Here is a 25,488-nt window from a genome sequence, read left to right as displayed (position 1 = left end):
TATTTACTTTTTATCATTGTTTGGCTCAGGTCACTGGTCCAACAAACACTGGCAGCTGTCAACTCCTCCGCAGCCTTGTGCTCTTTTACCATCACTGAACATGCCTGCTCCGTGGTAAGACTTTTATGTGCAACCTGCAATTTCAAGAAAAAAATGCAGGCTGTTTTAGTACGGCCCTAAAAAATGTATGTGGGAGTTCTGACAGGTCTCTCTTCGTTCCTCCTTTCATCCGTTTTTAAGGCTGACCAGCTTGCACCGCAAAACCTGGCCACGCTGCTGAAGTGCTCGCTGGAAAGCCAAACGACATACCCCGTAGAAGCGTGGAAGCTCTTCTTTCAGAAAGTTTCCTCTTCCCTGAATGACACCCTCGTGACATTTGCCACCATGGTAAATCCATCAGCTGTTGTCCAAATTTGCTCACACTCCTTCCAAAGCGACGTCGGCATCTAACCATTTTTCTCAACTACAGACCTCCAACAACAGCAGGCCAGCCTTATCAAACGCCCTTGATGCTCTGAGAGAGGTGCGACTTGCCAACCTCAGCGACGCAGAACTGCAGAGTAGGACTGTCATTGGGGATCTGGTCCAGAGAGTTATTGGTCCGTTCTTGGCCTCCCCATCCACAAACTTCCTGTTCTGCCTCAGCTCCTACAACTTCAGCTGCCTGACCTACCAGATTGTGTAAGTACAAATCTTGTTTCACACAGGAAGATATTACAAGAAGAAAGCCGCATATGTTTTGGTGCTGATTACCTTTCCTCAAATTGCAGTATCAAGGAATTGAGCGACCAAAGGCAACTCATGAACAGTGATAAGCAGCAAGCAGTCTTTACTTATTTCATCAAGCCGTTCCTGTCACGAAAGGAGTCATCGGGTAAAGCCAGGCTCTCGGGTTCCTCTTGCTAGCTTCTTGATGGCAAAGGATGTTATTTTACAGCCAGTGTCTCTTTCTAACATCTCTGCAGATCCTGGCTGCACCTTATCCACCAATGGGAGTCGGGATTGGCTACAGGCAAACCTCGGCAGCTTTGCTGGTTTTGCAACCGTCCAGGATTTGCAAACCCTCAACCCGCACGTGTCGTAAGTGCCGACGACGGCTGCTGATGGCTGCTCACAAACCAACATCTTTTGACCCGCTGCTTTGCAAGAAGGACTGTTTTGACTCCATATGGTTTTCTTTTTTCCTAGAATGAAATATTGTCAGGACTGGTTCCCTCTCAAGTGGCACAGCTCCTAATAAGTGAAGGAAGCTCAAACGACACAACCCTGATTGATCTGGCCTTTGAGCAACTTGAAAAGGGTGACGCTCTGGGAAACCTGGACGAATTCTTCACACAGCTCTCAGTGAACGGACAGGTAGGTCCCAGTCCCAATCACGGACTTAAGACGTACCAATCTTAGCCCTCATGTGGGAATCAAATGTCTGCATTAATTTGGACAGAAGTAATTTACACAACTCTGTAAACTCCAATCTTTAAAAATGCTCTGTGCAGTACAATTGTCACACAGTTTACCATATTTGCCATAAGGTCCCACAGTTCCAGACGGTCGTCCGAGATCGTGCGATGACAAGAGCCTTTTACATCCTGAGGCTATATCTCCCGAGCTTCAGCTCACAACAGTTGTATCTCTGGTTCCACGTGAGACTGGTTACCGTCCTTGCCAGTTTCACTCCAGAGATGCTCAACAGCACAATATCAAGCATGAGCTGCGCAAACTACCACGTCGTGTGAGTTGCGTTCTAAAGAAGTGTATTCAGAGACGTTTACTTATAATCTACTGGTGAGGTGCCATGTAAGAAACTTTTTCTACAATCTTTGCAGTGTGGGAGGGATTGCCAAAGTGTTCCCTGCCATACCCCTGCTTAGACGACAGGGAATCGCTTCTGTTCTGCTGGCCTACCTCAAAAGCTCTACCTCTGTCATCAACAAGCCAGGTGGGAATGAAAAAATGACTTTTGCCACATGGATTTCAGTTGTACAACTGCTATGTTGAAAGAGCAGCCGGAACAGAATATGAACCTGTAAATGCCTGATGACTTTAAATAGGGCTCTGTGTAAATTATGCCTATTCTAACAAATGCATATGTCCCTCAGCTTGCAGGATGGGACTCGAGACCGATGTTGAATGGATTGAAACAAACCTGGGACCCTTTTCTCAATACACAACTTACTCTGACCTCAAAGCCTTCAACCTCTCCCAGGTAATTGAGGCATTTCACCAAAGATCCTCTCGAATACGATCCAACAATCGGAACTGAATGGGTCTGCACAGGGCTCGCTCTTCGGTGCCTTGACAAAGATATATTCACTCTTGTTCATGGTTTGTATCATCAGGCAACAGTCGTAGGTGCCCTCACAGAGCAACAGAAGGCAGAGCTAATACTGGATCCAGGCAGCGGCGCTTTGGAGGATGTCAGCTTCGTGAGGGAGGTGCTCACCAGCTTGAAACTGTCCGGCAAGGACGAACAGCTCACTCAGTTTTTCCAGACGTTTGCACAAATCAGCGAGAAGGTGAGTGCTTCACACTAACTCGGTCACAGTTCCCTAGAAAGTTCTTTGTCAAACCACACACGAACAAGCCCTTCTGGGGCAAAGAAGGGTTGTGGATCCATGTAAAGCCAACATTTAGGTCAACTGTTGGACTTCTGCCGACGAATTTTGACAGAATTTTTGACGTGTCTCCATGTCTGGCCGTAACCAGGATCTGGTGAGCTCTTGAACTACAACCTGAATGCTTTTGTCTTCAGGAAAACATTACCTTCATCACAAACGCAGCTGTACGAGAAGCCATACTGAACATAAGCCTGACAGCCCTTGCGCCTGCATTTGAGGTCTTTGGAGAACAAGAATTCCAGCTGTGGTTCCACGTCTACCTTGTTCCTGTCATGCCAAGCCTCCGTCCTGCCTACCTGTGGGTGATTCCAAAGGACATCAGCTGTGCATCCTACATGGCCATGTGAGACCTTGTTTGTTTTTTAACTCAACCACTTCAAACCTTGTCTTTGTGTGATGGGGGATAATGTGATTCCATTCCAACAAAGTGAAATTGTCTTTTCCTTTAGACTCACCGGTCTTCAGGAAACATTGAAATTCCCTCTACCATCAGAGCTGTCAATGGGCATCAATTCAAGCATCGAGTTCCTCAAAGAGACTTTCCCACGTAGGTGTCCAAGCAGCTTTGCAAACAAGAGTTTTGCTCAAAACACCAGTGCCTGACAGCAATGTACTGAAGCCATGGCTAACTTCGCTTTTGTTGTTAAACAGGTTGCTCGACACCAGAATCTCTCACGGTAAGAGCATTTTCATAGGTGTAAAAGGCAAATGATGCACTATTAGAAAATGTTCAAGCTACAATCACTGTTCCTCTGTAACGTATGCAATAGTGGAAAAACCAACACATCTGTGAGGCAGCTAGTTTTATTCACTAGTCTAACATTTTTGCTGCTATTATTTGCCCCCAGTGCAAGGAAACAGTTGTCGATGGTAAGTATTGAACGACACCGATGTTCACCAACTAATGCAATTTGAATGTCAAGTACGCGTTCTGATACAAAAATCTGGTCATTTTCAGAGAACCTCATCTGCGCTTGAGGTCAATAGGTGGGTGATTTACTGACAGACCTAATGTGAAGTTTGCAAGTTCTCTGACACAAAGTTCAAAAGGCGGAAACCTATTTACTTTTTATCATTGTTTGGCTCAGGTCACTGGTCCAACAAACACTGGCAGCTGTCAACTCCTCCGCAGCCTTGTGCTCTTTTACCATCACTGAACATGCCTGCTCCGTGGTAAGACTTTTATGTGCAACCTGCAATTTCAAGAAAAAATGCAGGCTGTTTTAGTAACGGCCCTAAAAATGTATGTGGGAGTTCTGACAGGTCTCTCTTCGTTCCTCCTTTCATCCGTTTTAAGGCTGACCAGCTTGCACGCAAAACCTGGCCACGCTGCTGAAGTGCTCGCTGGAAAGCCAAACGACATACCCGTAGAAGCGTGGAAGCTCTTCTTTCAGAAAGTTTCCTCTTCCCTGAATGACACCTCGTGACATTTGCCACCATGGTAAATCCATCAGCTGTTGTCCAAATTTGCTCACACTCCTTCCAAAGCGACGGCATCTAACCATTTTTCTCAACTACAGACCTCCAACAACAGCAGGCCAGCCTTATCAAACGCCCTTGATGCTCTGAGAGAGGTGCGACTTGCCAACCTCAGCGACGCAGAACTGCAGAGTAGGACTGTCATTGGGGATCTGGTCCAGAGAGTTATTGGTCCGTTCTTGGCCTCCCCATCCACAAACTTCCTGTTCTGCCTCAGCTCCTACAACTTCAGCTGCCTGACCTACCAGATTGTGTAAGTACAAATCTTGTTTCACACAGGAAGATATTACAAGAAGAAAGCCGCATATGTTTTGGTGCTGATTACCTTTCCTCAAATTGCAGTATCAAGGAATTGAGCGACCAAAGGCAACTCATGAACAGTGATAAGCAGCAAGCAGTCTTTACTTATTTCATCAAGCCGTTCCTGTCACGAAAGGAGTCATCGGGTAAAGCCAGGCTCTCGGGTTCCTCTTGCTAGCTTCTTGATGGCAAAGGATGTTATTTTACAGCCAGTGTCTCTTTCTAACATCTCTGCAGATCCTGGCTGCACCTTATCCACCAATGGGAGTCGGGATTGGCTACAGGCAAACCTCGGCAGCTTTGCTGGTTTTGCAACCGTCCAGGATTTGCAAACCCTCAACCCGCACGTGTCTGTCGTAAGTGCCGACGACGGCTGCTGATGGCTGCTCACAAACCAACATCTTTTGACCGCTGCTTTGCAAGAAGGACTGTTTTGACTCCATATGGTTTTCTTTTTCCTAGAATGAAATATTGTCAGGACTGGTTCCTCTCAAGTGGCACAGCTCCTAATAAGTGAAGGAAGCTCAAACGACACAACCCTGATTGATCTGGCCTTTGAGCAACTTGAAAAGGGTGACGCCTGGGAAACCTGGACGAATTCTTCACACAGCTCTCAGTGAACGGACAGGTAGGTCCCAGTCCCAATCACGGACTTAAGGACGTACCAATCTTAGCCCTCATGTGGGAATCAAATGTCTGCATTAATTTGGACAGAAGTAATTTACACAACTCTGTAAACTCCAATCTTTAAAATGCTCTGTGCAGTACAATTGTCACACAGTTTACCATATTTGCCATAAGGTCCCACAGTTCCAGACGGTCGTCCGAGATCGTGCGATGACAAGAGCCTTTTACATCCTGAGGCTATATCTCCCGAGCTTCAGCTCACAACAGTTGTATCTCTGGTTCCACGTGAGACTGGTTACCGTCCTTGCCAGTTTCACTCCAGAGATGCTCAACAGCACAATATCAAGCATGAGCTCGCAAACTACCACGTCGTGTGAGTTGCGTTCTAAAGAAGTGTATTCAGAGACGACTTATAATCTACTGGTGAGGTGCCATGTAAGAAACTTTTTCTACAATCTTTGCAGTGTGGGAGGGATTGCCAAAGTGTTCCCTGCCATACCCCTGCTTAGACGACAGGGAATCGCTTCTGTTCTGCTGGCCTACCTCAAAAGCTCTACCTCTGTCATCAACAAGCCAGGTGGGAATGAAAAAATGACTTTTGCCACATGGATTTCAGTTGTACAACTGCTATGTTGAAAGAGCAGCCGGAACAGAATATGAACCTGTAAATGCCTGATGACTTTAAATAGGGCTCTGTGTAAATTATGCCTATTCTAACAAATGCATATGTCCCTCAGCTTGCAGGATGGGACTCGAGACCGATGTTGAATGGATTGAAACAAACCTGGGACCCTTTTCTCAATACACAACTTACTCTGACCTCAAAGCCTTCAACCTCTCCCAGGTAATTGAGGCATTTCACCAAAGATCCTCTCTACCGAATACGATCCAACAATCGGAACTGAATGGGTCTGCACAGGGCTCGCTCTTCGGTGCCTTGACAAAGATATATTCACTCTTGTTCATGGTTTGTATCATCAGGCAACAGTCGTAGGTGCCCTCACAGAGCAACAGAAGGCAGAGCTAATACTGGATCCAGGCAGCGCTTTGGAGGATGTCAGCTTCGTGAGGGAGGTGCTCACCAGCTTGAAACTGTCCGGCAAGGACGAACAGCTCACTCAGTTTTTCCAGACGCGTTTGCACAAATCAGCGAGAAGGTGAGTGCTTCACACTAACTCGTCACAGTTCCCCTAGAAAGTTCTTTGTCAAACCACACGAACAAGCCCTTCTGGGGCAAAGAAGGGGTTGTGGATCCATGTAAAGCCAACATTTAGGTCAACTGTTGGACTTCTGCCGACAATTTTGACAGAATTTTGACGTGTCTCCATGTCTGGCCGTAACCAGGATCTGGTGAGCTCTTGAACTACAACCTGAATGCTTTTGTCTTCAGGAAAACATTACCTTCATCACAAACGCAGCTGTACGAGAAGCCATACTGAACATAAGCCTGACAGCCCTTGCGCCTGCATGAGGTCTTTGGAGAACAAGAATTCCAGCTGTGGTTCCACGCCTACCTTGTTCCTGTCATGCCAAGCCTCCGTCCCTGCCTACCTGTGGGTGATTCCAAAGGACATCAGCTGTGCATCCTACATGGCCATGTGAGACCTTGTTTTTTTTAACTCAACCACTTCAAACCTTGTCTTTGTGTGATGGGGATAATGTGATTCCATTCCAACAAAGTGAAATTGTCTTTTCCTTTAGACTCACCGGTCTTCAGGAAACATTGAAATTCCCTCTACCATCAGAGCTGTCAATGGGCATCAATTCAAGCATCGAGTTCCTCAAAGAGACTTTCCCAATGAGGTGTCCAAGCAGCTTTGCAAACCAGAGTTTTGCTCAAAACACCAGTGCCTGACAGCAATGTACTGAAGCCATGGCTAACTTCGCTTTTGTTGTTAAACAGGTTGCTCGACACCAGAATCTCTCACGGTAAGAGCATTTTCATAGGTGTAAAAGGCAAATGATGCACTATTAGAAAATGTTCAAGCTACAATCACTGTTCCTCTGTAACGTATGCAATAGTGGAAAAACCAACACATCTGTGAGGCAGCTAGTTTTATTCACTAGTCTAACATTTTTGCTGCTATTATTTGCCCCCAGTGCAAGGAAACAGTTGTCGATGGTAAGTATTGAACGACACCGATGTTCACCAACTAATGCAATTTGAATGTCAAGTACCACGCTCTGATACAAAATCTGGTCATTTTTCAGAGAACCTCATCTGCGCTGAGGTCAATAGGTGGGTGATTTACTGACAGACCTAATGTGAAGTTTGCAAGTTCTCTGACACAAAGTTCAAAAGGCGGAAACCTATTTACTTTTTATCATTGTTTGGCTCAGGTCACTGGTCCAACAAACACTGGCAGCTGTCAACTCCGCAGCCTTGTGCTCTTTTACCATCACTGAACATGCCTGCTGTGGTAAGACTTTTTATGTGCAACCTGCAATTTCAAGAAAAAATGCAGGCTGTTTAGTACGGCCCTAAAAATGTATGTGGGAGTTCTGACAGGTCTCTCTTCGTTCCTCCTTTCATCCGTTTTTAAGGCTGACCAGCTTGCACAAAAACCTGGCCACGCTGCTGAAGTGCTCGCTGGAAAGCCAAACGACATACCCGAGAAGCGTGGAAGCTCTTCTTTCAGAAAGTTTCCTCTTCCCTGAATGACACCCTCGTGACATTTGCCACCATGGTAAATCCATCAGCTGTTGTCCAAATTTGCTCACACTCCTTCCAAAGCGACGCCGCATCTAACCATTTTTCTCAACTACAGACCTCCAACAACAGCAGGCCAGCCTTATCAAACGCCTTGATGCTCTGAGAGAGGTGCGACTTTGCCAACCTCAGCGACGCAGAACTGCAGAGTAGGACTGTCATTGGGGATCTGGTCCAGAGAGTTATTGGTCCGTTCTTGGCCTCCCCATCCACAAACTTCCTGTTCTGCCTCAGCTCCTACAACTTCAGCTGCCTGACCTACCAGATTGTGTAAGTACAATCTTGTTTCACACAGGAAGATATTACAAGAAGAAAGTCGATATGTTTTGGTGCTGATTACCTTTCCTCAAATTGCAGTATCAAGGAATTGAGCGACCAAAGGCAACTCATGAACAGTGATAAGCAGCAAGCAGTCTTTACTTATTTCATCAAGCCGTTCCTGTCACGAAAGGAGTCATCGGGTAAAGCCAGGCTCTCGGGTTCCTCTTGCTAGCTTCTTGATGGCAAAGGATGTTATTTACAGCCAGTGTCTCTTTCTAACATCTCTGCAGATCCTGGCTGCACCTTATCCACCAATGGGAGTCGGATTGGCTACAGGCAAACCTCGGCAGCTTTGCTGGTTTTGCAACCGTCCAGGATTTGCAAACCTCAACCCGCACGTGTTCTGTCGTAAGTGCCGACGACGGCTGCTGATGGCTGCTCACAAACCAACATCTTTTGACCCGCTGCTTTGCAAGAAGGACTGTTTTGACTCCATATGGTTTTCTTTTTCCTAGAATGAAATATTGTCAGGACTGGTTCCTCTCAAGTGGCACAGCTCCTAATAAGTGAAGGAAGCTCAAACGACACAACCCTGATTGATCTGGCCTTTGAGCAACTTGAAAAGGGTGACGCTCTGGGAAACCTGGACCTAATTCTTCACACAGCTCTCAGTGAACGGACAGGTAGGTCCCAGTCCCAATCACGGACTTAAGACGCACAATCTTAGCCCTCATGTGGGAATCAAATGTCTGCATTAATTTGGACAGAAGTAATTTACACAACTCTGTAAACTCCAATCTTTAAAATGCTCTGTGCAGTACAATTGTCACACAGTTTACCATATTTGCCATAAGGTCCCACAGTTCCAGACGGTCGTCCGAGATCGCATGATGACAAGAGCCTTTTACATCCTGAGGCTATATCTCCGAGCTTCAGCTCACAACAGTTGTATCTCTGGTTCCACGTGAGACTGGTTACCGTCCTTGCCAGTTTCACTCAAGAGATGCTCAACAGCACAATATCAAGCATGAGCTGCGCAAACTACCACGTCGTGTGTGTTGCGTTCTAAAGAGGTGTATTCAGAGACGCCACTTATAATCTACTGGTGAGGTGCCATGTAAGAAACTTTTTCTACAATCTTTGCAGTGTGGGAGGGATTGCCAAAGTGTTCCCTGCCATACCCCTGCTTAGACGACAGGGAATCGCTTCTGTTCTGCTGGCCTACCTCAAAAGCTCTACCTCTGTCATCAACAAGCCAGGTGGGAATGAAAAAATGACTTTTGCCACATGGATTTCAGTTGTACAACTGCTATGTTGAAAGAGCAGCCGGAACAGAATATGAACCTGTAAATGCCTGATGACTTTAAATAGGGCTCTGTGTAAATTATGCCTATTCTAACAAATGCATATGTCCCTCAGCTTGCAGGATGGGACTCGAGACCGATGTTGAATGGATTGAAACAAACCTGGGACCCTTTTCTCAATACACAACTTACTCTGACCTCAAAGCCTTCAACCTCTCCCAGGTAATTGAGGCATTTCACCAAAGATCCTCTCTACCGAATACGATCCAACAATCGGAACTGAATGGGTCTGCACAGGCTCGCTCTTCGGTGCCTTGACAAAGATATATTCACTCTTGTTCATGGTTTGTATCATCAGGCAACAGTCGAGGTGCCCTCACAGAGCAACAGAAGGCAGAGCTAATACTGGATCCAGGCAGCGCGCTTTGGAGGATGTCAGCTTCAGGAGGGAGGTGCTCACTAGCTTGAAACTGTCCGCAAGGACAACAGCTCACTCAGTTTTTCCAGACGCTTGCACAAATCAGCGAGAAGGTGAGTGCTTCACACTAACTCGGTCACAGTTCCCTAGAAAGTTCTTTGTCAAACCACACGAACAAGCCCTTCTGGGGCAAAGAAGGTTGTGGATCCATGTAAAGCCAACATTTAGGTCAACTGTTGGACTTCTGCCGACTAATTTTGACAGAATTTTGACGTGTTCCATGTCTGGCCGTAACCAGGATCTGGTGAGCTCTTGAACTACAACCTGAATGCTTTTGTCTTCAGGAAAACATTACCTTCATCACAAACGCAGCTGTACGAGAAGCCATACTGAACATAAGCCTGACAGCCCTTGCGCCTGCATTTGAGGTCTTTGGAGAACAAGAATTCCAGCTGTGGTTCCACGCCTACCTTGTTCCTGTCATGCCAAGCCTCCGTCCCTGCCTACCTGTGGGTGATTCCAAAGGACATCAGCTGTGCATCCTACATGGCCATGTGAGACCTTGTTTGTTTTTTAACTCAACCACTTCAAACCTTGTCTTTGTGTGATGGGGGATAATGTGATTCCATTCCAACAAAGTGAAATTGTCTTTTCCTTTAGACTCACCGGTCTTCAGGAAACATTGAAATTCCCTCTACCATCGGAGCTGTCAATGGGCATCAATTCAAGCATCGAGTTCCTCAAAGAGACTTTCCCACGAGGTGTCCAAGCAGCTTTGCAAACAAGAGTTTTGCTCAAAACACCAGTGCCTGACAGCAATGTACTGAAGCCATGGCTAACTTCGCTTTTGTTGTTAAACAGGTTGCTCGACACCAGAATCTCTCACGGTAAGAGCATTTTCATAGGTGTAAAAGGCAAATGATGCACTATTAGAAAATGTTCAAGCTACAATCACTGTTCCTCTGTAACGTATGCAATAGTGGAAAAACCAACACATCTGTGAGGCAGCTAGTTTTATTCACTAGTCTAACATTTTTGCTGCTATTATTTGCCCCCAGTGCAAGGAAACAGTTGTCGATGGTAAGTATTGAACCACACGATGTTCACCAACTAATGCAATTTGAATGTCAAGTACCACGCTCTGATACAAAAATCTGGTCATTTTTTCAGAGAACCTCATCTGCGCTTGAGGTCAATAGGTGGGTGATTTACTGACAGACCTAATGTGAAGTTTGCAAGTTCTCTGACACAAAGTTCAAAAGGGGAAACCTATTTACTTTTTATCATTGTTTGGCTCAGGTCACTGGTCCAACAAACACTGGCAGCTGTCAACTCCTCCGCAGCCTTGTGCTCTTTTACCATCACTGAACATGCCTGCTCGGTAAGACTTTTATGTGCAACCTGCAATTTCAAGAAAAAATGCAGGCTGTTTAAGCACGGCCCTAAAAATGTATGTGGGAGTTCTGACAGGTCTCTTCGCTCCTCCTTTCATCCGCTTTTTAAGGCTGACCAGCTTGCACCGCAAAAAAACCTGGCCACGCTGCTGAAGTGCTCGCTGGAAAGCCAAACGACATACCCGAGAAGCGTGGAAGCTCTTCTTTCAGAAAGTTTCTCTTCCCTGAATGACACCTCGTGACATTTGCCACCATGGTAAATCCATCAGCTGTTGTCCAAATTTGCTCACACTCCTTCCAAAGCGACGCCGGCATCTAACCATTTTTCTCAACTACAGACCTCCAACAACAGCAGGCCAGCCTTATCAAACGCCCTTGATGCTCTGAGAGAGGTGCGACTTGCCAACCTCAGCGACGCAGAACTGCAGAGTAGGACTGTCATTGGGGATCTGGTCCAGAGAGTTATTGGTCCGTTCTTGGCCTCCCCATCCACAAACTTCCTGTTCTGCCTCAGCTCCTACAACTTCAGCTGCCTGACCTACCAGATTGTGGCACAAATCTTGTTTCACACAGGAAGATATTACAAGAAGAAAGCCGCATATGTTTTGGTGCTGATTACCTTTCCTCAAATTGCAGTATCAAGGAATTGAGCGACCAAAGGCAACTCATGAACAGTGATAAGCAGCAAGCAGTCTTTACTTATTTCATCAAGCCGCTCCTGTCACGAAGGAGTCATCGGGTAAAGCCAGGCTCGGGTTCCTCTTGCTAGCTTCTTGATGGCAAAGGATGTTATTTTACAGCCAGTGTCTCTTTCTAACATCTCTGCAGATCCTGGCTGCACCTTATCCACCAATGGGAGTCGGGATTGGCTACAGGCAAACCTCGGCAGCTTTGCTGGTTTGCAACCGCCCAGGATTTGCAAACCCTCAACCCGCACGTGTCTGTCGTGAAGTGCCGACGACGGCTGCTGATGGCTGCTCACAAACCAACATCTTTTGACCGCTGTTTTGCAAGAAGGACTGTTTTGACTCCATATGGTTTTTTTTTTCCTAGAATGAAATATTGTCAGGACTGGTTCCTCTCAAGTGGCACAGCTCCTAATAAGTGAAGGAAGCTCAAACGACACAACCCTGATTGATCTGGCCTTTGAGCAACTTGAAAAGGGTGACGCCTGGGAAACCTGGACGAATTCTTCACACAGCTCTCAGTGAACGGACAGGTAGGTCCCAGTCCCAATCACGGACTTAAGACGTACTCAATCTTAGCCCTCATGTGGGAATCAAATGTCTGCATTAATTTGGACAGAAGTAATTTACACAACTCTGTAAACTCCAATCTTTAAAAATGCTCTGTGCAGTACAATTGTCACACAGTTTACCATATTTGCCATAAGGTCCCACAGTTCCAGACGGTCGTCCGAGATCGTGCGATGACAAGAGCCTTTTACATCCTGAGGCTATATCTCCCGAGCTTCAGCTCACAACAGTTGTATCTCTGGTTCCACGTGAGACTGGTTACCGTCCTTGCCAGTTTCACTCCAGAGATGCTCAACAGCACAATATCAAGCATGAGCTGCGCAAACTACCACGTCGTGTGAGTTATGCGTTCTAAAGAAGTGTATTCAGAGACGCCATTTTATAATCTACTGGTGAGGTGCCATGTAAGAAACTTTTTCTACAATCTTTGCAGTGTGGGAGGGATTGCCAAAGTGTTCCCTGCCATACCCCTGCTTAGACGACAGGAATCGCTTCTGTTCTGCTGGCCTACCTCAAAAGCTCTACCTCTGTCATCAACAAGCCAGGTGGGAATGAAAAAATGACTTTTGCCACATGGATTTCAGTTGTACAACTGCTATGTTGAAAGAGCAGCCGGAACAGAATATGAACCTGTAAATGCCTGATGACTTTAAATAGGGCTCTGTGTAAATTATGCCTATTCTAACAAATGCATATGTCCCTTTGCAGGATGGGACTCGAGACCGATGTTGAATGGATTGAAACAAACCTGGGACCCTTTTCTCAATACACAACTTACTCTGACCTCAAAGCCTTCAACCTCTCCCAGGTAATTGAGGCATTTCACCAAAGATCCTCTCTACCGAATACGATCCAACAATCGAACTGAATGGGTCTGCACAGGGCTCGCTCTTGTGCCTTGACAAAGATATATTCACTCTTGTTCATGGTTTGTATCATCAGGCAACAGTCGTAGGTGCCCTCACAGAGCAACAGAAGGCAGAGCTAATACTGGATCCAGGCAGCGGCGCTTTGGAGGATGTCAGCTTCGTGAGGGAGGTGCTCACCAGCTTGAAACTGTCCGGCAAGGACGAACAGCTCAGTTTTTCCAGACGTTTGCACAAATCAGCGAGAAGGTGAGTGCTTCACACTAACTCGGTCACAGTTCCCCTAGAAAGTTCTTTGTCAAACCACACACGAACAAGCCCTTCTGGGGCAAAGAAGGGGTTGTGGATCCATGTAAACCAACATTTAGGTCAACTGTTGGACTTCTGCCGACAATTTTGACAGAATTTTGACGTGTCTCCATGTCTGGCCGTAACCAGGATCTGGTGAGCTCTTGAACTACAACCTGAATGCTTTTGTCTTCAGGAAAACATTACCTTCATCACAAACGCAGCTGTACGAGAAGCCATACTGAACATAAGCCTGACAGCCCTTGCGCCTGCATTTGAGGTCTTTGGAGAACAAGAATTCCAGCTGTGGTTCCACGTCTACCTTGTTCCTGTCATGCCAAGCCTCCGTCCTGCCTACCTGTGGGTGATTCCAAAGGACATCAGCTGTGCATCCTACATGGCCATGTGAGACCTTGTTTGTTTTTTAACTCAACCACTTCAAACCTTGTCTTTGTGTGATGGGGGATAATGTGATTCCATTCCAACAAAGTGAAATTGTCTTTTCCTTTAGACTCACCGGTCTTCAGGAAACATTGAAATTCCCTCTACCATCGGAGCTGTCAATGGGCATCAATTCAAGCATCGAGTTCCTCAAAGAGACTTTCCCACGTAGGTGTCCAAGCAGCTTTGCAAACAAGAGTTTTGCTCAAAACACCAGTGCCTGACAGCAATGTACTGAAGCCATGGCTAACTTCGCTTTTGTTGTTAAACAGGTTGCTCGACACCAGAATCTCTCACGGTAAGAGCATTTTCATAGGTGTAAAAGGCAAATGATGCACTATTAGAAAATGTTCAAGCTACAATCACTGTTCCTCTGTAACGTATGCAATAGTGGAAAAACCAACACATCTGTGAGGCAGCTAGTTTTATTCACTAGTCTAACATTTTTGCTGCTATTATTTGCCCCCAGTGCAAGGAAACAGTTGTCGATGGTAAGTATTGAGCGACACCGATGTTCACCAACTAATGCAATTTGAATGTCAAGTACCACGTTCTGATACAAAAATCTGGTCATTTTTCAGAGAACCTCATCTGCGCTGAGGTCAATAGGTGGGTGATTTACTGACAGACCTAATGTGAAGTTTTGCAAGTTCTCTGACACAAAGTTCAAAAGGCGGAAACCTATTTACTTTTTATCATTGTTTGGCTCAGGTCACTGGTCCAACAAACACTGGCAGCTGTCAACTCCTCCGCAGCCTTGTGCTCTTTTACCATCACTGAACATGCCTGCTCCGTGGTAAGACTTTTATGTGCAACCTGCAATTTCAAGAAAAAATGCAGGCTGTTTAGTACGGCCCTAAAAATGTATGTGGGAGTTCTGACAGGTCTCTCTTCGCTCCTCCTTTCATCCGTTTTTAAGGCTGACCAGCTTGCACCGCAAAACCTGGCCACGCTGCTGAAGTGCTCACTGGAAAGCCAAACGACATACCCCGTAGAAGCGTGGAAGCTCTTCTTTCAGAAAGTTTCCTCTTCCCTGAATGACACCCTCACATTTGCCACCATGGTAAATCCATCAGCTGTTGTCCAAATTTGCTCACACTCCTTCCAAAGCGACGCCGGCATCTAACCATTTTTTCAACTACAGACCTCCAACAACAGCAGGCCAGCCTTATCAAACGCCCTTGATGCTCTGAGAGAGGTGCGACTTGCCAACCTCAGCGACGCAGAACTGCAGAGTAGGACTGTCATTGGGGATCTGGTCCAGAGAGTTATTGGTCCGTTCTTGGCCTCCCCATCCACAAACTTCCTGTTCTGCCTCAGCTCCTACAACTTCAGCTGCCTGACCTACCAGATTGTGTAAGTACAAATCTTGTTTCACACAGGAAGATATTACAAGAAGAAAGCCGCATATGTTTTGGTGCTGATTACCTTTCCTCAAATTGCAGTATCAAGGAATTGAGCGACCAAAGGCAACTCATGAACAGTGATAAGCAGCAAGCAGTCTTTACTTATTTCATCAAGCCCGTTCCTGTCACGAAAGGAGTCATCGGGTAAAGCCAGGCTCTCGGGTTCCTCTTGCTAGCTTCTTGATGGCAAAGGATGTTATTTACAGCCAGTGTCTCTTTCTAACATCTCTGCAGATCCTGGCTGCACCTTATCCACCAATGGGAGTCGGGATTGGCTACAGGCAAACCTCGGCAGCTTTGCTGGTTTTGCAACCGTCCAGGATTTGCAAACCCTCAACCCGCACGTGTTCGTCGAAGTGCCGACGCGGCTGCTGATGGCTGCTCACAAACCAACATCTTTTGACCCGCTGCTTTGCAAGAAGGACTGTTTTGACTCCATATGGTTTTCTTTTTCCTAGAATGAAATATTGTCAGGACTGGTTCCTCTCAAGTGGCACAGCTCCTAATAAGTGAAGGAAGCTCAAACGACACAACCCTGATTGATCTGGCCTTTGAGCAACTTGAAAAGGGTGACGCCTGGGAAACCTGGACGAATTCTTCACACAGCTCTCAGTGAACGGACAGGTAGGTCCCAGTCCCAATCACGGACTTAAGACGTACTCAATCTTAGCCCTCATGTGGGAATCAAATGTCTGCATTAATTTGGACAGAAGTAATTTACACAACTCTGTAAACTCCAATCTTTAAAAATGCTCTGTGCAGTACAATTGTCACACAGTTTACCATATTTGCCATAAGGTCCCACAGTTCCAGACGGTCGTCCGAGATCGTATGCATGACAAGAGCCTTTTACATCCTGAGGCTATATCTCCCGAGCTTCAGCTCACAACAGTTGTATCTCTGGTTCCACGTGAGACTGGTTACCGTCTTGCCAGTTTCACTCCAGAGATGCTCAACAGCACAATATCAAGCATGAGCTGCGCAAACTACCACGCTGTGAGTTGCGTTCTAAAGAAGTGTATTCAGAGACGTTACTTATAATCTACTGGTGAGGTGCCATGTAAGAAACTTTTTCTACAATCTTTGCAGTGTGGAGGGATTGCCAAAGTGTTCCCTGCCATACCCCTGCTTAGACGACAGGGAATCGCTTCTGTTCTGCTGGCCTACCTCAAAAGCTCTACCACTGTCATCAACAAGCCAGGTGGGAATGAAAATGACTTTTGCCACATGGATTTCAGTTGTACAACTGCTATGTTGAAAGAGCAGCCGGAACAGAATATGAACCTGTAAATGCCTGATGACTTTAAATAGGGCTCTGTGTAAATTATGCCTATTCTAACAAATGCATATGTCCCTCAGCTTGCAGGATGGGACTGAGACCGATGTTGAATGGATTGAAACAAACCTGGGACCCTTTCTCAATACACAACTTACTCTGACCTCAAAGCCTTCAACCTCTCCCAGGTAATTGAGGCATTTCACCAAAGATCCTCTCTACCGAATACGATCCAACAATCGGAACTGAATGGGTCTGCACAGGGCTCGCTCTTGATTGCCTTGACAAAGATATATTCACTCTTGTTCATGGTTTGTATCATCAGGCAACAGTCGAGGTGCCCTCACAGAGCAACAGAAGGCAGAGCTAATACTGGATCCAGGCAGCGGCGCTTTGGAGGATGTCAGCGTGAGGGAGGTGCTCACCAGCTTGAAACTGTCCGGCAAGGACGAACAGCTCACTCAGTTTTTCCAGACGTTTGCACAAATCAGCGAGAAGGTGAGTGCTTCACACTTCGGTCACAGTTCCCTAGAAAGTTCTTTGTCAAACCACACGAACAAGCCCTTCTGGGGCAAAGAAGGTTGTGGATCCATGTAAAGCCAACATTTAGGTCAACTGTTGGACTTCTGCACAATTTTGACAGAATTTTGACGTGTCTCCATGTCTGGCCGTAACCAGGATCTGGTGAGCTCTTGAACTACAACCTGAATGCTTTTGTCTTCAGGAAAACATTACCTTCATCACAAACGCAGCTGTACGAGAAGCCATACTGAACATAAGCCTGACAGCCCTTGCGCCTGCATTTGAGGTCTTTGGAGAACAAGAATTCCAGCTGTGGTTCCACGTCTACCTTGTTCCTGTCATGCCAAGCCTCCGTCCTGCCTACCTGTGGGTGATTCCAAAGGACATCAGCTGTGCATCCTACATGGCCATGTGAGACCTTGTTTGTTTTTTAACTCAACCACTTCAAACCTTGTCTTTGTGTGATGGGGATAATGTGATTCCATTCCAACAAAGTGAAATTGTCTTTTCCTTTAGACTCACGGTCTTCAGGAAACATTGAAATTCCCTCTACCATCGGAGCTGTCAATGGGCATCAATTCAAGCATCGAGTTCCTCAAAGAGACTTTCCCACGTAGGTGTCCAAGCAGCTTTGCAAACAAGAGTTTTGCTCAAAACACCAGTGCCTGACAGCAATGTACTGAAGCCATGGCTAACTTCGCTTTTGTTGTTAAACAGGTTGCTCGACACCAGAATCTCTCACGGTAAGAGCATTTTCATAGGTGTAAAAGGCAAATGATGCACTATTAGAAAATGTTCAAGCTACAATCACTGTTCCTCTGTAACGTATGCAATAGTGGAAAAACCAACACATCTGTGAGGCAGCTAGTTTTATTCACTAGTCTAACATTTTTGCTGCTATTATTTGCCCCCAGTGCAAGGAAACAGTTGTCGATGGTAAGTATTGAACGACACCGATGTTCACCAACTAATGCAATTTGAATGTCAAGTACCACGTTCTGATACAAAAATCTGGTCATTTTTCAGAGAACCTCATCTGCGCTGAGGTCAATAGGTGGGTGATTTACTGACAGACCTAATGTGAAGTTTGCAAGTTCTCTGACACAAAGTTCAAAAGGCGGAAACCTATTTACTTTTTATCATTGTTTGGCTCAGGTCACTGGTCCAACAAACACTGGCAGCTGTCAACTCCTCCGCAGCCTTGTGCTCTTTTACCATCACTGAACATGCCTGCTCCGTGGTAAGACTTTTATGTGCAACCTGCAATTTCAAGAAAAAAATGCAGGCTGTTTAAATCTGACCCTAAAAATGTATGTGGGAGTTCTGACAGGTCTCTCTTCGTTCCTCCTTTCATCCGTTTTTAAGGCTGACCAGCTTGCACCGCAAAACCTGGCCACGCTGCTGAAGTGCTCACTGGAAAGCCAAACGACATACCCCGTAGAAGCGTGGAAGCTCTTCTTTCAGAAAGTTTCCTCTTCCCTGAATGACACCCTCGTGACATTTGCCACCATGGTAAATCCATCAGCTGTTGTCCAAATTTGCTCACACTCCTTCCAAAGCGACGTCGGCATCTAACCATTTTTCTCAACTACAGACCTCCAACAACAGCAGGCCAGCCTTATCAAACGCCCTTGATGCTCTGAGAGAGTGCGACTTGCCAACCTCAGCGACGCAGAACTGCAGAGTAGGACTGTCATTGGGGATCTGGTCCAGAGAGTTATTGGTCCGTTCTTGGCCTCCCCATCCACAAACTTCCTGTTCTGCCTCAGCTCCTACAACTTCAGCTGCCTGACCTACCAGATTGTGTAAGTACAAATCTTGTTTCACACAGGAAGATATTACAAGAAGATAGCCGATATGTTTTGGTGCTGATTACCTTTCCTCAAATTGCAGTATCAAGGAATTGAGCGACCAAAGGCAACTCATGAACAGTGATAAGCAGCAAGCAGTCTTTACTTATTTCATCAAGCCGTTCCTGTCACGAAAGGAGTCATCGGGTAAAGCCAGGCTCTCGGGTTCCTCTTGCTAGCTTCTTGATGGCAAAGGATGTTATTTTACAGCCAGTGTCTCTTTCTAACATCTCTGCAGATCCTGGCTGCACCTTATCCACCAATGGGAGTCGGGATTGGCTACAGGCAAACCTCGGCAGCTTTGCTGGTTTTGCAACCGTCCAGGATTTGCAAACCCTCAACCCGCGTGTCTGTCGTAAGTGCCGGCGGACGGCTGCTGATGGCTGCTCACAAACCAACATCTTTTGACCCGCTGCTTTGCAAGAAGGACTGTTTTGACTCCATATGGTTTTCTTTTTTCCTAGAATGAAATATTGTCAGGACTGGTTCCCTCTCAAGTGGCACAGCTCCTAATAAGTGAAGGAAGCTCAAACGACACAACCCTGATTGATCTGGCCTTTGAGCAACTTGAAAAGGGTGACGCTCTGGGAAACCTGGACGAATTCTTCACACAGCTCTCAGTGAACGGACAGGTAGGTCCCAGTCCCAATCACGGACTTAAGACGTACCAATCTTAGCCCTCATGTGGGAATCAAATGTCTGCATTAATTTGGACAGAAGTAATTTACACAACTCTGTAAACTCCAATCTTTAAAAATGCTCTGTGCAGTACAATTGTCACACAGTTTACCATATTTGCCATAAGGTCCCACAGTTCCAGACGGTCGTCCGAGATCGTGCGATGACAAGAGCCTTTTACATCCTGAGGCTATATCTCCCGAGCTTCAGCTCACAACAGTTGTATCTCTGGTTCCACGTGAGACTGGTTACCGTCCTTGCCAGTTTCACTCCAGAGATGCTCAACAGCACAATATCAAGCATGAGCTGCGCAAACTACCACGTCGTGTGAGTTGCGTTCTAAAGAAGTGTATTCAGAGACGATTACTTATAATCTACTGGTGAGGTGCCATGTAAGAAACTTTTTCTACAATCTTTGCAGTGTGGGAGGGATTGCCAAAGTGTTCCCTGCCATACCCCTGCTTAGACGACAGGGAATCGCTTCTGTTCTGCTGGCCTACCTCAAAAGCTCTACCACTGTCATCAACAAGCCAGGTGGGAATGAAAAAATGACTTTTGCCACATGGATTTCAGTTGTACAACTGCTATGTTGAAAGAGCAGCCGGAACAGAATATGAACCTGTAAATGCCTGATGACTTTAAATAGGGCTCTGTGTAAATTATGCCTATTCTAACAAATGCATATGTCCCTCAGCTTGCAGGATGGGACTCGAGACCGATGTTGAATGGATTGAAACAAACCTGGGACCCTTTTCTCAATACACAACTTACTCTGACCTCAAAGCCTTCAACCTCTCAGATGTATGTTCAATTTAATATGTTGTAAAACCATGCCTTAGTTCATTATCATTGAGAAATGTATGCTTTTCTTTATCCCCCAACATGCTTTTGTAGCTGAACATCCTTGATTCCTTTTCTCCAACCCAACTGGCTACCTTCCTCCTTGAACCAAACATCCTATCCAATGAGAATGCTGTAATAATGATTTTCAGAAGACCTGCACTTTCAGCATCTCTGGCAAACCTTGAGTCATTTTTTAATACATTTGTTCATGGTGCAGCTGAAGTAAGTTTTCATCAGAAAGTAATCTTATTAAGTTGGTGTCAGATAAACGGACATTAAATTGCATTTTTTCTTTTCTTTTCAACAAAACCAGACAACAGTCAGTCAAGGAATTTGTGACACCATCCTGAATCTTACTTTAGCAGTTCTTGGCCCAAAATTTTCTCTTTTGAATGAGGAAGAATTCAAGATATGGTTCCAGGTTTATCTTCCTCTTTTCCTGCCAAGTGTTGACTCACAAACATTTGAAATTATTCCCAGGAATATTACCTGCAGGTCTTATCAGAATATGTGAGTAAAATTTTGTTTGTTTTATCAATGGTAGAAAAAAAAATCAAATGTCCCAACTGAAACATGATTAAATGCCTGGATGATATTTGTTCTCTCAGTCTCAAAGGGTTCGACAACATTTTCAATCAACTTTCAGAAGAACAAACTCAGCTGGTTTTTATGTTTGCATTGGACTATCTCAGGGGACAGTTCCACACAGGTAGCTCCTGCTTACTTGAAATTTATATGTCTATATAAGCACATATATGCATGGTTGTTTGTGTGATTGAGAATTTCTATATTCATACAAAGTTAATTGCTTTAGAATTTTAGTAGTCTGATGTTATGTTTAGATTTAATGTGACCTGTTCAATAAAAATCGTTCTTACTTTATTTCTAGGCATCGCTTGTGTAACATCTGATAACAGACGTTGGCTAGAAGACAACTTTGGCTATTTCAGATTTCAAGCCTCCTTCATGGATTTTCTGTCTTTAAAGAATGATTTCAGAGGAGTAAGTTTTACACTTCTATGCCTGAATAACAACATGTACAAACTGTCTTAATATGTACATGACCAAATATAATGTAAATGTTTTCCTTAGATCTTGTGTTTATTTGCATCAATTTTTTCTTTTTTTAGTTAGGCACTAGTGGCCTTTATCTAGCAGACAGGTGTCAAACTCCAGTCCTCAAACCTTTAAATGTGCCTCTATCGCACCACATCTGAATAGAATAATTAGGTCATTAAGGCTCTGGATAACGTATCTACACATGGAGGAGGTGATTAAGCCATTTCATTCCAGTGTTTTGTACCTGTCTAAAAACAGCAGGACAATGGCCCTTGAGGACTGGAGTTTGACACCCCTGATCTAGCAGTTACTCATCAATATCCTATTGACAAGCTAGATTTTGTTACAAAGTTTGCAGAACAATAATAATATATTTTAAGTTCAAGTCTGAGTACAAGACATGGAAAGCTTTTACTTAGTTCTGGGTTTGTCACGATTTTTTTACCCAAATAAATCAGAACCAAGGAGAAGAAGTCAGGAAACCGTAAGGTTGTTTTTTTTTAAGTGTCACTTGTCTTTTCTTAGGTGGAAGTTGTGGATGTTCTCACGATCAGTCAGCTGAGCCAGCTTGCAACAATTCCCCCACAGTTAAACGGGATACAAGATGTGAGGAAGGTCCTGGGAGCAATCCAGACAGCTGATTTAGGTGCTTTCTTTGACACAGTCTCACCAGTGATTGAGGTAAATGTGTACTATTTTCTGAATAGTCCTGTATAGGCTCATCTTGACTGAAAGCTATTTATACATTTACTTAACACTTTCAGACAATCTTACTTCCGATCAGTAAATGGGATATTGATTTATCTAATGGCACTGATTTGAGCTATTTTAGTAAAATGTGTACAAATGCTTTTTAAATGATCAAAAATGCTAACTTTCAGCTTATGCAACACAAATTCCTTCATAGAACACAGAGGACAAGGGATGTTCAAAATGGGTTTCTCACTTACTAACACATGTTCAAACTGCATGGACACCTGTTGACTATCTACATACTGTCAGTCACTGACTGCATTGCTATGGCTTTTTGCTATAAGTATGTTGTATGTAAGGGCACCATGCAGTGCACATCTCAGCCACAACTACAAAATTATGGGACTTTAGACATACAAATCTGCATTCAAAGCAACTTGGGAGGTTATCGATATGTTAGTGAGATCTTGTTCGAGGTCAACTGAAGACATTGAACAAGTTTAGAAATAGAGTGTGAGGATTTTAGTTTTTCTGTGTTCAGTTGAGTCTCTGTGTTGTCTGGTCTACCCATTGATTGTTCCCAGCTGTGTCTTGTTTCCCCTGATTTCCTCCTTGTGCATTTAGTCCCACCTGTGTTCCTTGTTGGGCCCTTGTCTTGTCTGCTGTCTTGTTGCCTGTTTCTGTCATGTTGACATCAGTTGCTACCAGAGATTAACTCCTAGTTTTTGCTCAGTCTGTGTTGCCTGGATTCTTGTGTTTTCATCATTAAACCATCATTAACTCTCCATAACCTGAGTCCACTGCATCTGCCTCTCCACTTTACCGCATTTCATGACATAGAGAGCTTAAGTTTAGCAGATTGGAGATAAAGTTATTTTGTGAGTAAAGAGAAAGGAAAGCAGCTCTATAGAGATAGTCTCGCAGAGATGGATCATAGCTGTAGAGAAGGAGGAAGTGTTAGGTCTGTGTGGCAGAGGAGTATGCTGTGGATAATTTGTGTTTGAAGAAACGTCTGTTTCTAAACTCACCCACAGGTCCAGTCTACACACTACACACTAGAAGTGAAATCCGCCTTCCTCCAGACAGTTCTGGAAAGAGGAGCGCTGTCCTTCCCCGCTGTTAGTGATGAAGAGTTCCTGCAGTGGATGAGGGTGCGGCTGAGGCCTTTTTTGGTCAATATTTCACCTAGTCTGGTAGAACGACTTTTCAGCATTGGGACAAACAGGAGCTGCAACAGCAGCCAAGAGAAGTAAGTTATTCAATGAAACACTAGGATCACAGAAAACTGACAAGTATTCCGACATAACTTCTACTTGTTATAACGTAGTACTTCATTAGATTTCCATCTATACTTGAAAATGATAGATAATTGTTGTTTTAGGATTACAGCGCTTGACAAGGTACAAATGACGCTTAGCACTGAAACCAAACAACAGATCTACAACAATATAGTCCTCTTCTTTCAAGGTTTGTTTGAAAAATAAGCCAATGTTGTAAATATCCTAAAGAGTTGCTTATACAAATCCATGTTTCATAGTAGTTCATATTTTCACCTATAATACATTTTCCTTTGTAAACACAAAAGGTCTGGCATGGTTAAAGTGTTATGAAGGTGGAAGCTTCTACCTCTTCCTGAAGAGCAACTTCCTCAACTTTGGTTTTCCTGATGTATCAACATTCATCTCTCTTCTGCCACCATCAAGCAAGTCAGAGGTGAAAACATAATGACAAGGGAGTTTATCTCTGTGAAAGTTGCTAACCATAGTGACTATAGCTGAATATCTAACCAACCATCTAATTTCAATAATTTAGTGACAACTTTGTTTGCATCTCTCCAGCTCCTAAATACCATCAGCACCTCAGAAATGTGTCAGTTCCTCAGCCAGCCTGTCACCCAGAACACTTCAAACATCTGTGCCATCTTTAACAACTACAACAAAACCTCCCTGTTCCTACAAACTGTATGTCCCTCATCTCAGACAAACATGTCTGCAATCACATCTAAGTGGCCATCTAGTTGTGTTCTCTTCATTCTCCCATTGATTGATTGTACACCACCTGCAGGAGGGCGTCCCAGATGATGTGAGGAGGATCATCCTTCCCTGTGTTTGGCCTTTGGCTCTGAGCAGCAACAGTAGATCTGAGGTTGATCTGTGGTTTAACATACGATTGAGGAACTATTTGAGGTTCCTCACTAAGGACCTTCTGAATTCCACTGAGGTGCAAAATGCCTCGTGTCTCTCATTCCAGAAACTGTGAGTTGGTTTCTCATTGCATCTCATTATTGAATGTGTAGGTTTCATCAAACTTAGGTTCTATTATTTTCTTTTTAACAGGGTGTATATTATGGGGAAAACTTTCACATACAACAGTTCAGAATTTGGACGGAAAGATGTGTACACTACCATCAGGAACTACCTGACAGCTGGTAAGAGACTAGATCCTACTATGATCATCCTCTTTATGACTTAGAAACTGACCAGTGGTGGTCAGATGATTGTTAAAGAAAACACCTTTCTATTCTGAGCTGAAATATCAGTGATGCAGGTTTAGATCATCATGTTTTAGATCAATAGATTATATATTTCTATTACTCTGCTATGTTGTTGTCCTCAGGTTCTGGAGCCAGATGCTACGATTCCAGGGATCCAGAGCTAAATTCTACCTCCTGGTTTGTCAACTACATCGGCAGCTTTGTTACATTTATCACTCTGGATGATCTCACAAGTTTTATCTCCACCTCTCAGGTGTTTGTCCATTCATAATTAAAGAATATTTAATAATGTATGAAAGTTTTGCAAATCTTACCAAAACATATTTTTACACATGGAATTGCAAGAGGGAGGAGTAAGAGAAATTAACTGTTTGGATGAAGCTTGCTGCATTTACTTGTGCAAAGTAATATCTATGTTCCATGGTAATCGATGTTTCTACATTTAAAGCTGGAGATATTCCTGAAGGATTACTCTAACCTGGAACTCTTCAACAACACAACCATCTCTAAGTATGTAACAGGCTACTACATCACCCAGCTATACACATTCGATCCGAACTTCAGTCCATTCAAGTAAGTTCTTATCCCTGAAGCAAAAAAATTTACGACACTGTTAATCAGATCATGTCTCCATGTCTGTATGTTCTGTAAGGATAACTACTTATCCTTACACTCGGTTGAATAAAACTCCACCTCTCATTCAGGCTT

The 25,488-nt window shown here is 44.6% G+C and overlaps 4 long non-coding RNA genes across 4 annotated transcripts; all 4 read left to right on the top strand.

Moving 5' to 3' along the window:
- Nucleotides 1-5,376: 5,376 nt before the first annotated feature.
- LOC122845754 lies at nt 5,377-6,066 on the top strand. Its single transcript, XR_006373125.1, has 4 exons — nt 5,377-5,394; nt 5,486-5,598; nt 5,759-5,865; nt 6,003-6,066. It is a non-coding gene; the product is annotated as an uncharacterized LOC122845754 (long non-coding RNA).
- Nucleotides 6,067-6,921: 855 nt separating this feature from the next.
- Nucleotides 6,922-7,400, top strand: LOC122845755. The gene is made up of 4 exons (XR_006373126.1): nt 6,922-6,950; nt 7,122-7,143; nt 7,233-7,260; nt 7,362-7,400. It is a non-coding gene; the product is annotated as an uncharacterized LOC122845755 (long non-coding RNA).
- Nucleotides 7,401-8,991: 1,591 nt separating this feature from the next.
- LOC122845752 lies at nt 8,992-9,561 on the top strand. The gene is made up of 3 exons (XR_006373123.1): nt 8,992-9,045; nt 9,139-9,251; nt 9,412-9,561. It is a non-coding gene; the product is annotated as an uncharacterized LOC122845752 (long non-coding RNA).
- A 2,719-nt stretch (nt 9,562-12,280) lies between these two features.
- On the top strand, nt 12,281-12,848 carry LOC122845757. Its single transcript, XR_006373129.1, has 3 exons — nt 12,281-12,327; nt 12,502-12,701; nt 12,798-12,848. It is a non-coding gene; the product is annotated as an uncharacterized LOC122845757 (long non-coding RNA).
- The last annotated feature ends 12,640 nt before the right edge of the window (nt 12,849-25,488 follow it).

The sequence above is a fragment of the Gambusia affinis genome, linkage group LG16 (assembly GCF_019740435.1).
Source record: "Gambusia affinis linkage group LG16, SWU_Gaff_1.0, whole genome shotgun sequence".
Classification (NCBI taxonomy): Eukaryota; Metazoa; Chordata; class Actinopteri; order Cyprinodontiformes; family Poeciliidae; genus Gambusia; species Gambusia affinis.
Note: the sequence above shows the minus strand (reverse complement) of the source record. Positions and strands in the feature narration are given on the sequence as shown.